Raw genomic sequence first — 14,321 nt, forward strand, 5'->3', positions numbered from 1 at the left:
CTGAATTCTTTGCTGGAATGATGCAACAGTTTGAGTTGAATTGCCAGTTCATGGAAGGAATGATGGCTCAGTTTCCTTGTCCGAACATGAATCAACAGCCAACCCCAGTAACTCTGGAGGACTTCATGCACCTCAACCCAACTATCTACCGCAGCTCAACTCAACCCCTTGATGCTGATGACTGGCTCCGCGACATCACGTATGAAATGGAGTCTGATAGTGTGGCCCCTGCCAGCTATGTCACCTTTGCATCTTTCTTCCTAAAGGGTCCCGCTCCTCAATGGTGGGACAGCCATAGGCGTACCCTACCTGCTGGAACGGTCATCACTTGGCCGGATTTCCAAGCTGCCTTCCGTGCCCGCTTCATTCCTCAGGGAATCATGGACAAGAAGAAGCGTGAGTTCCGCAACCTCACCCAAGGCAACAAGTCTGTAGATGCTTATCAGCGGGAATTTATGGACTTGTCACGTTATGCTGAAGAAGACATTGCAACTGATGCTCATAAGCAAGAGAAGTTTCGTGATGGACTTCACCCTGATATCAAGCTAGCACTGCTCGTTCATGACTTTACCGACTTCGCCACCTTCGTGAACAAGGCCATTCATGTCGAAACTGGTCTGTAGGAACATCAGGGATCCCTCAGGCGCAGCCGTGACGCTGGCTCATCTTCGGGCCCATCAGCGCGGAAGCGTCGGATATGGATTCCCCACAGCATGTATCATCCAACTGCACCTGCACCAAGACAGTCCTATGCTGCACCTCGTCTGCCTCCTCCACCGCGGAGGCAGCCCCTTCGGGCTGTACCACCCCAAGCTTCTGCTCCCAACCCCAATGATGGTCTGTGCTTCAAGTGTGGTCTTCCAGGTCACCGTTCTCGGAAATGCCCTCAGAATCAGAATCAGCTGGCTCTGCCTTCAACTGGTCGTAACAATCAGCCCCATAACAACAATGCCAGACCTTATGGTCGTGGTCAGGCTAATCATGTTGATCTGAATGAAGCTCAAGATCGGCCTGCCACTGTGATGGGTACTCTTCTCGTTAATTCAGTACCGGCTTCTGTTTTATTCGATTCAGGAGCATCGCATTCATTCATGTCAGAAGATTTTGCATTCAGGCATGGCATTAAATACGAAGAGATGCACATTCCATTGGTGGTAAACACCCCCGCGGGAAAATGTGGAACCACCATAGTTAGCCACAACGTCGTCATTGAGATTAAAGGATTAGAGTTCCATACCTCTCCCATTATTCTGAAGTCTTCCAATATTGACCTCATTCTGGGAATGGATTGGTTGAAAGCACATACGGCTTCTATCGTTTGTGCCACTAAAACCGTCCACCTTCTGCACCCTTCGGATGAGATAGTAAGCTACAATGCTCGTCTGGTTCAAAACGCCGAAGCTCGACTTTATGCTTTGAATGCGTTGAACACAGCACCTCTTGAGGGAATTGAAAAGATTCCATTCGTTCGCGACTTCCAAGACGTATTTCCAGAAGAACTTCCAGGAATACCTCCTACTCGGGCTGTCGAGTTTGTCATCGACTTGAAACCAGGCACCGTTCCTATTGCCAAATGACCCTACAAGATGCCGCCTCATGAACTCCTTGAACTTAAGGGGGAAATCGACAAATCTCTTCGCAAGGGTTTCATTCGTCCAAGTTCCTCTGCTTGGGGAGCACCTTCTCTCTTCGTCAAGAAGAAGGACGGAACGAACCGTTTGGTCCAAGACTATCGTCCTATCAATGAAGCTACAATTCAGAACAAATATCCCCTTCCTCGGCTCAATGATATGTATGATCAACTGGCTGGTTCATTGATATTCTCTAAACTCGACTTGAGGTTGGGTTACCACCAGATTCGTGTTCGTGAAGAGGATATTCCAAAGACCGCATTCGTCACACGTTATGGTTCTTACGAGTACACCGTCATGTATTTTGGCTTGACCAATGCTCCAGCCACATTCTCCCGTCTGATGAACTACATATTCATGGATTACCTTGACAAGTTCGTCGTAGTCTATCTGGATGATATTCTGGTATATTCGAAGAATAAAGAAGAACATGCTGAACATCTTCGTCTTGTTCTGGAGAAGCTTCGAGAGCATCAACTTTATGCCAAGTATTCCAAGTGTGAATTCTGGCTTCCCGAAGCCACCTACCTTGGTCATGTTATCTCCAAGGATGGTATTGCCGTCAACCCAGAGCGCGTTCAGGCTATTCCTGACTGGACCCCTCCGAAGACTGTCAAGCAAGTCAGAAGCTTTCTCGGACTAGCCAGCTATTGTCGCCGCTTTGTTGAGAACTTCTCCAAGATCGCCAAGCCACTGACCAATCTGCTACACAAAGGCTTTAAGTTTGATTGGACTGAAAAGTGTCAGGAAAGCTTCCAGGCACTCAAGGACAAGCTGACATCTGCCCTAGTGCTTGCTCCCCCTGATTCTCGCAATGACTTCGTCATCTATTGCGACGCTTCACGACAAGGATTAGGTTGTGTCCTAATGCAAGAGCGCAGAGTGATTGCTTATGCCTCCCGTCAAGTGCGTTCTCACGAAGAGAACTACCCAGTCCATGACCTTGAGCTTGCCGCGGTTATCTTTGCACTGAAGCTATGGCGACAATACCTTCTCGGTAATCGTTGCAAGATCTTCACCGATCATCAGAGTCTGAAGTACCTGTTTACTCAGCCAGATCTGAACCTCCGTCAGCAGCGATGGATGGAATCTATTGCTGACTACAACTGCGGTATATCCTATACACCTGGCAAGGCTAATGTAATGGCCGATGCCCTGAGCCGTAAGTCTTATTGCAACAATCACATGGTTTTCAAAGCTCAACCCCACCTTTATGAAGAGCTATGCAAGCTAAACCTCCAACTAGTTCCACAAGGTTCTCTGAATAACCTTGTCCTGGAACCAACTCTACTGAAAGCAATTAATTCTGCTCAAGCCAAAGATGCTCACATGGATTTGATGAAAAAGGATCTTGCCTTAGAGAAATCCAGAGATTTCTCACTTGGTGAAGATGGAACCTTATACTTCAGAGATCGCATTGTCGTACCCCAGTTCGAGCTTATGACAGAGAAGGTGATGAAAGAAGCGCATGATACCCCTCTCTCTATTCATCCGGGAAGTACCAAGATGTATCTAGACATCCGTCAGAAGTACTGGTGGTCTAATATGAAGCAAGACATTGCTCGATATATTGAAGAATGTGACGTTTGTCGTCGCGTCAAAGAAGAACATCAGAAACCGGCTGGACTTCTGCAACCTCTCCCTATTCCTGAATGGAAATGGGATAAGATTCAGATGGACTTTGTCATTGGCCTTCCCAAGTCTCAGAAAGGTAACGATGCAATCTTTGTCGTCATCGACCAATTCTCGAAGGTTGCTCACTTTCTTCCAGTCAAGGAGACTATCACTGCTAGTCAATTAGCAAACTTGTATATCTCCAGAATTGTGTCACTCCACGGCATTCCGAAGGAGATCAGTTCGGACCATGGTAGTATATTCACTTCAAAGTTCTGGGATAGTTTCCAAGAGGCAATGGGAACTCATATTACCTGGAGCACTGCTTATCATCCCCAATACCAAGGCCAAGTCGAGCGAGTCAACCAAATTCTTGAAGACATGCTTCGAGCTTGTGTTATTTCTTTCGGTAAGAAGTGGGAAGAATCTCTCCCTTATGCGGAGTTCTCTTATAACAATAGCTATCAAGCCAGCTTGAAAATGACACCCTTTGAAGTGCTTTATGGACGCAAGTGCCGAACCCCTCTGAATTGGTCAGAAACTGAGGAATGGACGCTCATTGGTCCAGACATTATTCAACAGGCTGAAGAGCAGGTTCACATTGTCCGGCATAATCTCAAGGCGGCCCAGTCCCGCCAGAAGAGCAACTATGACCAAAAACACTGGGGTTCAACTTATCAACCTGGTGAACAAGCTTATCTGCGTGTCACTCCTTTGAGAGGCACTCATCGGTTCGGAGTCAACGGCAAGCTAGCTCCGTGCTACAATGGTCCTTTCCGCATTCTGGCCCGTCGTGGACTGGTGGCTTATCAACTGGAGTTGCCACCTCAGTTCTCTCATGTTCATGATGTATTCCACGTGTCGCAACTTCGTCGATGCTTCAAGGATCCAGAGCGTGAAGTGGATCCGGAATTGATTGAAGTTCAAGATGATCTCACATACAAGGAGCATCCGATCTGCATTCTTGAAGAAGCTGAACGTCGAACATGCCAGAAGGTTACCAAGTTCCTCAAGGTGCAATGGTCAAATCATTCTAAGGATGAAGCCACTTGGGAACGCGAGGATAACCTGCGTGCTGAATACCCCGACCTGTTCCCTTCTACCTCTTAATTCTCGGGACGAGAATTTCTTTTAGAGGAGGAGAGTTGTAACACCCCGGTGTAATGATGCTACAGTGCCTCTCTCTCTCCCCCCAAGTTAATCTTTTTGCTAAACATGTGCCTGATCATTATTGTCTCACGTTCTTTCAAATTCCAGTTGAATTCAAATTCAAATTCTGTGTGAAATTCTAAATGCTCAGACATGAAAAAAATGTTCATCATGTGCCAAAGAATCCACAACTAATATTGGTGGTGAACCAACATTTTTGCAAAAGGTTTAAGTGGCCTAAACTACTTAAAACAATTACCTAAGCAATAAATTAAATGCCTTTTTTAATTTATAAAATTGGCATTCTTTTTCTAAAGCCTCCCAACCTTTTTGTGGCAGTGCACTTTAATTCTTTGAAATTGTTTTGGCCAGTGGCATAATTTTGCAAAGTCATTATTGGCTAAAAAGAAAATGCAAAAGCTTCTGAAAAAAGAAAAGGAAAAGGAGAAGTAGAGGGGAGAGAGAGAGGCCCTCTACCTCACTCAGGCTTCGGCCCACCCGGCCAGCCCACCCAGCCTGGCCGGCCTAGTCGGCCCAGCTCCCCGCACCGCACCCCCCTTCCTATTCCCCGACCCGAGTCGCTACAGGCGCCGTCCTCGCCGGACCCGCCTCGCCGGCGACGCCCGAGCGAGGGGATAAGGCCTGCGCCTCCTCTCCTCTCTCCCTTCAGATCCATTACCACTGAGCTCCGTCGCCGCCGAGCATCACGCTCCACCGCGGCCACCGGCGCCCATTCCTCCCTCCGTGGTGTCTAGGAGGTCCGCGGTGGACTGCTTCTTCCTCCTCGTCACTGGTTCGAGCCCGAGGAACGCCACCGTCGTCGCTCGCATCTTCTTCCCCAACTGTGGCCACCGCTACGCCGCCGTTCGACCCGCCCCCAGTCTGCAGCTACTAAACCTCCGAGGCCACCATGTGTGCCGCCTGGTGAGCCCCTCTTCTTCTCCCCTCGCTCCCCTGGCCTCTCGCGCTACCATAGCCACCGCGCCGCCATGGCCGAGCTTAGCTCCACCGAGCAGCTGGCCGCCGTCGTTGCCATGCTCGCCTGAGCACGGGAACGTGCTCAGTGCAGCCTGCCAAGGTCGCCCGTGCCGCTTGCCCACCTCGTCGACCCCCGTAGCGTGATCCCGACGAGGTCCCGAACGCCACCACTTCCTCCACTCGTCGCCGATGCCGTTTCCGGCAGCTCCAGCTCCGGTCGGCCTCACCACACCACGCGGCGGGATCTCCTCGTTCGAACGCGCCAAGTCCCGGGCCAAATGACCCCCTGTGCATGATTCCCGGTGAAGTCCGGCGAGCCCCACTACTGTTTTGGTCGCCTGCGGCGAAACCCCGATGCCGCCGATGTGGCACACCTGGAGCCCGCCTCTGGGTCACTGCCCGTGGGCCCCCTGGCCCCAGTTGACCACGTTGACCATGGTCAACTGTGCCGACTGGGCACACAGTGTCTCTGACACGCGGGCCCCATCACTTTTTTTGTTAAATAAACGTTTTTCTAAATAAAAACAATTAATTAAAACGTTAGTTAAATTAGTTATTTAATTAGTACTAACTAGTCACTGACTGCTGGGGCCCACGCCCCCTAACTAACCCTGTTAGTTTAGTTAAGCCTCTGTTAGATAGAGAGGCTGACAGGTGGGTCCCACCTATCAGTTTGACTGGTCAGCAGAGCTGACGCAGTGCTGACATCACTACTGACGCAATAAACCTTTTCTGCTTTTAAAATAATTCAGAAATTGGTTTAAACTTCGAAAATCCGCAACTTTTAAACCGTAGCTCGGATCGTAAAAGTTTATATATGAAAAACGCCCAGAAAAATGAGACGAATCCGAATACATGGTCCATTCATCTGTCACATGCCCCTAGCATGATGAACATGGAACATTCCCCCTCCGGTCATTTGTTTGATACAGGTCTGGAACCTGGAATTCATTCCCGGTTGAATTTTCCCCCTTCACCCCTTTATCGTGTAGCCTTACGTTAGGTCACACCCGGCACACCTTATTGCCATGTTATGTTTTGTGATGCTATGCTTGCTTTATATTTACTGTTTCTTCCCCCTCTTCTCTCCGGTAGACCCCGAGACCGATGCCGCCCCTGTGATCGACTACGTCGACGACGTCCCCTCCTTGCTAGAGCAACCAGGCAAGCCCCCCCTTTGATCATCCCGATATCGCCCATTCCATTCTCTCATGCTTGCATTAGATTTTGCTACTATTATTGTTTGCCCTTATTCTGATGCATAGCCTGCTTTTGTATATGCGATTGTACCTTACCTGCTTATCCTAAACTTCTTAGTATAGGTTGGTTAGTGATACATCAGTGACCCCCCACCTTGTCCCTATTGCCCCTGCTTCATCATCAAAGACCCGATCAACAGGATCGAAGACTAGGCCCCGACACCGCACATCACTTTCCCCTTAGTTGCCCGACACTACTGGGTTACTATCGAGTGCCGAGGGTGAAACCTCTTCAGCACTTCTGATGTTAACCCTGTAGTGTAGTCATTCGGTCGTGGTCATCGAGGGTGATTTCCTCCTTAACCACTTCCGATACGAATCTGTCGTGCAACCCCTCAAGTGTGAACCTCGGGGGTGATTCCTCTTGCGTTCACCTTGATGATTACATCTAGTGGAATTCATCGGGGGTGATTCCTCGGGTTTTCCCCTTGATGTCTGGACACACGGATACTTGGACTTTACCTCTGTTACTTGGAAAGACGGGTCGACCCTGAGGGGTACCCGCGCGAGCTTAATTGCGAGTGATGTGGAGTCGGGCGGACCTGGAAGGTGCCTGTGAGATAATTACGAGGCTGTCACAGCCCTAGCTTTGTCTTGCCTATCCTTGCATAACCTCCATGCATCATGTTTACTTTTCCTCAGAAAGTTGAAATGGGGATGGCAGAAACCCCCAGCACCACTTAATCCAACTAGGGTTACTAAAATATTTTTTCAATGATCCTGAAATGCCCTTCAAAGTGTTCATCATCTTTGTCTTGGTCTAAAACCTCTGACAAAAATGGTGCAAAACTTTCTAGGTCATCCAAAGGTCACTGGATTAAATGATATGCTATTTGAACTTGGGCATTTAAATGCTAGTAAATATTTTAAATGCCCAAGTAATCCTAAACTGAAATGTTCCATGTTGGATATATTATATACAGTGGGCATGTTCAGTTTGGTGATTTTTGAAAGGGTCTAGGTATTTTTAGAAAAGCCACAAAGATTACAGAAAAATAGAAAAGAAAAAAATAAAGAGAGAGAGAAACCCACCTGGGCCACACCTGTGCTGGCCCAGCCCACCTGGCTTGTGCCAGTCGTCACCCACCTCTGCAAAGTAGGCAGAGGCATGTCGCCGGCGCGCGCACCCGCGGCCACCTCCTGCTTCCACCTCCTGCTGCCTCCCCGTCCCCATTCGAGCGCCACGAAGACGCCCAACACCCCCCTGTACCTCTCCCCTCTCTCCCCCTCGTCTCCCTCACCCTCTCCCGCAATGGCTGAGCGCCATCCTCGCCGCGGTTCGCCGTAGTCATCACCAGAGCCACCCCCTCGCCCCTCTGACGTGCCCATGAGCTTCGCCTCCATCGTCTACGCCTCCTCAACGACTCACGCGACGCCAGACGCCTCCAAACGCCGACCATGCCGTCTTCTTCAACCTCGGTCCGCCGAGATCGTCACCGCCGTTCCGCCTGCACCGGACCTCCCCCGAGCCCGCTGAGCACCCCGACGGCCTCGCCGTGAGCACCTCGTCGTTTCCCCTCTCCTCTCTTCCTCGTTTGCGTGCCGTAGCCTCACTAACCACCGGACCTGAGAGCTCATCGCCGCTGTAGTTCCTCACCGCCGTGGCCAGGGCCACCCCAGCTTGCGCCTGAGCGCGTCATCGTGTTCGCTGCACTCCCAGGAGCCCGCAGCACCCTTCGGTTTCCATTCTAGTGCACCGTAGCGTCGACCCCTTCCATGTCAGAACTTCGGCCACCGCGGATGCACTTGCCGTCATCGATTCCGGCGACCACGCGGCCACCCGTGCGGCTAGCTAGATGCGGGCATGCTCGGGCTACCTTCTGGTGGCCTTCGCGCGTCCATACGCCGCCTATAGCGCAGCCCCGGCGAGCTTCCGCTGTAGATTTGGTCGCTGCCGGTGGGACTCCGGCAGCCGACGTGACCGCATGATTAGCGCTAATCACCGCCAGCTAACCCTCCCCAGAGCCACTGACTACTGGGCCCCACGGCCTAATTAACACTGCTTAGCTCCTGTTTAGACTAAACTAACCCCACGGGCCCACAGGTCAGTTGACCTGGCCACGTCACCGTTGACCAGGCCCCACCTGCCATTGACACTGAACATCATTGTGTCACTGACTAGTGGACCCCACTGGTCAGGTTTGACCTAGACCGCTGCTGTTGACTTGCTGATGCAGGCATGACGCAGTGCTGACGCAATAAGTCATTTCTAGATTAAAAATAATTCAGAAAATTCCAGAAAATTGCCTAAACTTCTAAAAATCATAGAAAATCAACTGTAACTCCAAATGAAATAAATTATATATGAAAAATTATCAGAAAAATTCAAGGAATCCATCTGTACCATTTTCATGCATGTTTGAGCAAGTTAACCTCACTGTTTAGAATGAAACATGATTAGGGCAAATTTCATAATAGGTTTGGAGTTGGAATTGATATAGTTTTGAATTCCCCTTCAATTAAAATGACTTCTGTTGCATTAGCCCAAATCACAGCATATTGCCAGGTCATGATCATGCATCATATTGTTGCATTGCATTGATTGTGCTCTCCCTCTCTGTTGCCGGTATTCGTCCCCTCTCGATAGACGTGCTTCGGACGATAAGTTCGATGACACCGATGAAGAGCTATAATATCTTTAGAAGTGCCAGGCAAGCACAACCCCCTTGTTCATTCCGATACAAGCCCACTCTCTCGCTCCTGCTCTCTTTTACTGCATTAGGACAACAACGATTCATCTGTTACTTGTTGCGGTAGTTGAACCCCTTATCCTCTGCATGACCTGTGATTGCCACAGTAAATAGATGAAACCCACTAGCATGAGTAGGAGTTGTTTGAGCCCTAATGTGCCTACTCATTCATGCTTTTTTGTCATGCCTGCTATTGCATAGAGTTGTGTCAGGTCTGATTCGTTGGGAACGAATCGGAGGTGTGTGAACATGTCCTACTGTGTGTGAGCTAAGTGTGTAAACACGATTTGGTAAAGGTAGCGGTGAGAGGCCATGTAGGAGTACATGGTGGGTTGTCTCATTGAAACCGTCCTCAGGAACTGAGTTCTGTGTCTGTGATCCATGAACAGCTACTACCACTCATTGGGATCCTTAATTGACCCTCTCGGCTTCTTAATCACCCTAGTACTCTGTCCAGGAGTTGCAACTAGTTTCTGGTGTTTGTAGGATATGTGTTGACGGCCGTGCGTAGTGCTGACCTTAGGGGTGGGCTATGATGCGGTAGATACACCGTGGCACGGTGTACCGGGCGCCCGTTTGGTGTCTCGGGAACCCTGTTCACATCGTTCGGCGCCGTATGTGGAAACCTCGGCCGGACTCCCTGCGGATGGAACCTGGATAGGCGATAAACCTGGACTAGAGACTTGAGTGTTTAGGTAGGCCGTGGCCGACACCCTCGCCAGGCTTCTGCTTGAAGGTTGCCGAGATACATGACGTGTATATGGTGATAAGTGGTGGAAGCGTGTGTGAAGAAGTACACCCCTGCTGGGTTATCATTATCTATTCGAATAGCCGGATTCCTCGGATATGGAAACTTGGACCCCTTGCATAGTTCATAGACAAGTGAAAGTGGATACTCTAAAATGCGCAAGATAAGCGTGAGTGCTATGGATGGCGTTCTCATAGGGAGACGGGAGCGGATCCATAGTGGTGTATTGATATGGTGAATATGTGGACTCGTGTGCGCCACCTCAAAAGAGTTGCTTGCAGTCGTAGTTCAGGTTAGCCACTGGGTCAAAGCTGGCTTGCTGCAGTCAAACTCCACCACCCACCTTGTTGATACTGATGCATATGTAGCTAGTTTCTGATGTAAGTCTTGCTGAGTACCTTTGTACTCACGTTTGCCTATTTTATGTTTTGCAGAGAGACGTCAGTCTCGCTAGTAGTTCCGTGTGGACTTCGACGTTTAGCTTGATACCTCAGCTACGATGTTATGCCCTCGGCAGGATCTGGTAGATAGTCAGGCTTCTTAGCCTTTTTCATTTGTAGATGTCTGTACTCAGACATGTTAAGCTTCCGTTTTTGCCTTGAATTGTATACTATGATTGTTGGGTCGTGAGACCCATGTTTGTAATATCTCGCTCCTCGGAGCCTAATGAATAAATACTTGAGTCGTAGAGTTATGTTGTGATGCCATGTTGTATTTACACATATCGAGCATATTGTGTGTATGATTGGAATTCTTGGTATGTGTGGGATCCGACAATCTAGTTGTTTATCCTTGGCAGCCTCCCTTATGGGGAAATGTAGTCTAGTGCTTCTATGAGCCATAGTAGTCCGCTACAGCCCGGTTCACCGGAGTCCTGCTAGCCCAGCACTACTGCTCAGGGTACTTGACTGGCCGGCATGTGTTTCACTTTGTTCCTGTGCCTGTTCCTTCGGGGAAATGTCATGCAGTGACATCCGGAGTCCTGCCTAGCCTGCTACAGCCCGGGTTCCCGGAGTCCTGTTAGCCTAGTGCTACAGCCCGGATTCACACGCTGCTGACCGACATGCTCGATGTGATTCATGTATGCCTGTCCCCATAGGTTGGTGCCGCTTTGGGTTCACGACTAGCCATGTCGGCCCGTGTTCTCTGTCATATGGATGCTAGCGACACTATCATATACGTGAGCCAAAAGGCGCAAACGGTCCTGGGCCATGGTAAGGCGACACGTGGGAATACCGTGCGTGAGGCCGCAAAGTGATATGAGGTGTTACCGGCTAGATCGATGTGACTTGGAATCAGGGTCCTGACAGCTTTGGTATCAGAGCCTGACTGCCTGTAGGATTACCAAGCCAAACTGGTCGAAGTAGAGTCTAGAAATGCTTTAGTTATGTAAGGGAATTGATTGTGGAAGGGAACGTAAGGCTCTTTTTACTCCTTTACCCTATGCCCTTTTGATCTGAGTCAACCTCTTCTTTTCTACGGGGATTAAGAACTAGGCCTTCTCATCTATCTATCAGGATGACGTGTTACTAATCCATAGACTTATAGAGTTGATAGTTTCAAGCCTCAGTTCAGTTCCTACTACTTCCATATGTTCATAATTGGTGTCAGAACCTTGATATTGTGATGTTGAGTGATTATGCCACCATTTTTGCAGGATGTCTCAAATCATTTTGAGCATTTACAGCCGTTATGCTGTCCGAGTCATCCCAGGTTTCTAAATAGTCTGATGCATTTGCAAACCCCTTCCTCCTGTTCCTAATGTCCATTTGGGCCAGATTAATCACATTACCGGTCAGTTGAGGTACTCTATTGCCTCGACATATATGTTGGAGCTATTATTATGACCCTAGTTGTTTTAGGGAGTCACCTAGTAATCTAGCCATGCTTTGTGTTTCTGGTGTGATGATTCTGGCCACCATTCTCGAAAGCATCCCGTGATGCCATTTAGTAGTAGGTATTCCATTCCTGGGTTCTTGAACCCGAGATTCACCCTACTTATCTCATGTTGATAGTGTTGCTAGTTCCTTTAGGATATTAGTAACCTTTGCATTAGTCCTCGAGGTCCGTGGTAGTTCCTTCTTCCAAACACTACGAACCGCTTATGGCAGAAGTTCGTTGAACCAAAAGATCACAACCAGAGTGCTCTTGATGAGTTCTCCATTCTGCATTGTGAATCTGTCAGTCCTACCTTTCTGCATGGGTTGTCCGGAAGAAATGTTGAGCTTTGCTCAACATACTAATCTATGCATCCACAACTCAGAAAATTATATGTCATCTTGAGTTGTCGCTCTTCATTTGTATTCCGACCATCGTCTATCAATTGATAGTCCGGAGTAATTGTGCATCCATGTTATCGATGCTTATTATCCTTGTGGTCCGTTAAGCCATCCTATTTCAGAATGACTAGGAAAAACAAACTCCAGTACCTCATCCATATCCAGGATTGATTCAAAGTAGTTGTGTTCTGCAGATCAAATGCCCATCCAGCTTTTGCTCTGTTCTACCCTGGAGTATTACCCCCTTTATGTCAGGATTGTCGTGAGAATTGCACCATCTCTCATGAATTCTTAACGTAGTGATACTTCTTGCCATCATTTTTCATTCCTCGGTTCCGTGTTGTCACAACCGGAATGCCGACAAGTGAACCATGATGTGTGAAATCAATACTCCTAGCAGCCGTGTTGCTCGGTAGTTAATGAACACTAATATCATTCTTAGCATGTTGGTTATCGAAACACTATTCTAGGACTGATTGTGCTACCTTGTCCTTATTTCTGGTGCACTATTCGATCAATGGGTTAGGATTATTCAATCCCTTGCTTATTTATTCATATCGTCTTGCTCTGAAAAGCAAGATTGTTCTCGAGCTTAGTAACATATCGCTGGTTCATGATGTTCCGAATATCTTCTCGGAGGTATTACCAGGTTGTCACCTGACCGCTATGTTGAGTTCGTGATCATGCTGGTTTTTCCTCCAAACTACCCATTCTCCAAGAATCTGTGTTGGATACCCCTGAGCTAGTTGGTTAAGCTAAACAATAACTTGGAGAATTGGAAGATAAAAGTTTGTCTGACTTAGTTCATGTTAAGGGATATCTTCTGTGTGTGTGTAGAAGAAAGATGATATCTCCATCAACCGGTCCTTGTGATCAGTTGTTGGATCTATTGCCTTGTCAAAACTTTGACTTGAGTATGGGCTATCGTCAAGTCAAATCAGAACCAACGATGTTCGTAATGTTGTATTACCCGTGGTTGATCCCTCGAGCATACACCATTACATCTTTTGGTCTGACCAATACTATCATCGTGTTCACATGATGGTGGAAGTCCAGTGTTATGGAAATTCCGATGAGTTGTTGTTGAGCCCATCAGCAGCATTTTGTCTCCCCCATGATTCATGTTGAACATCAACCTAGTGTTGGAAACTTTATAAGCAATGCCTTTGTGTTCCATTCATGAAGCTTATGCTTGAATGGAAGAAGTGACTTCCTCGAATTCATGTGCACCTGGTGCAAGTTGCCGCCGTGAGTTCGAGAAAGATTGTTTTTGTTTCCCCTGGTACCATCCCAAGTCAGTTATGCATGTGTGAATGTATTCTATGGTTTGGTAGATTAATTACCTCCACTCCATATGTATTCCGTAGCCCACCAAGCCACTGATTGACTTGTTCAAGGCAAAGAAGTCTACGCTTGGGATCTAATCCATGGACTTGTGTAAAGACTTCGAAATCCTTGATGATGGTTCCCCACCTGAACTCGATAGTGTTTTACTATAAGACTACTACGTGGTCATGCTCGTCTTGGATAGCGTGTTCACAAGTTTGTAGCAGAACCGGCTCATGTTTTGGGAGCTTGCTATCACAGTACATTCCCCGAGAATCTCGCAATGTCATCTCGTCAAGTTGTGTTGCAAACCCTCATTTTCTTTCTAGACTGGATGGGTCTGGAATATCCTAACACCAACCAGATCTGAATCTCAGGCAGATATGATGGTTGGAACGTACTCCAAGAACTATAATGTTGGTCTCTCTGTAACCGGCAACATGGATGTCATGGCCAACATACCTAACCGGAAGGCCTATTATTGTAGTATCTTGGTTGAAGAAGTTGGTCACCTCCCCATAAGGATCTCACAGGATCTGCCTCCGTAGTTATTCATTATGGATTCTTGAGCTTCCAAAGTTCGACCTTTTACTTGATGTTCTAGATATCAAACCATATCTATGAATGGATTACGCTAGAACATCAAG

The sequence above is a fragment of the Triticum urartu genome, chromosome 1A, assembly GCF_056163025.1.
Source record: "Triticum urartu cultivar PI428250 chromosome 1A, HENAU_Tu73, whole genome shotgun sequence".
NCBI classification, from domain to species: domain Eukaryota; kingdom Viridiplantae; phylum Streptophyta; class Magnoliopsida; order Poales; family Poaceae; genus Triticum; species Triticum urartu.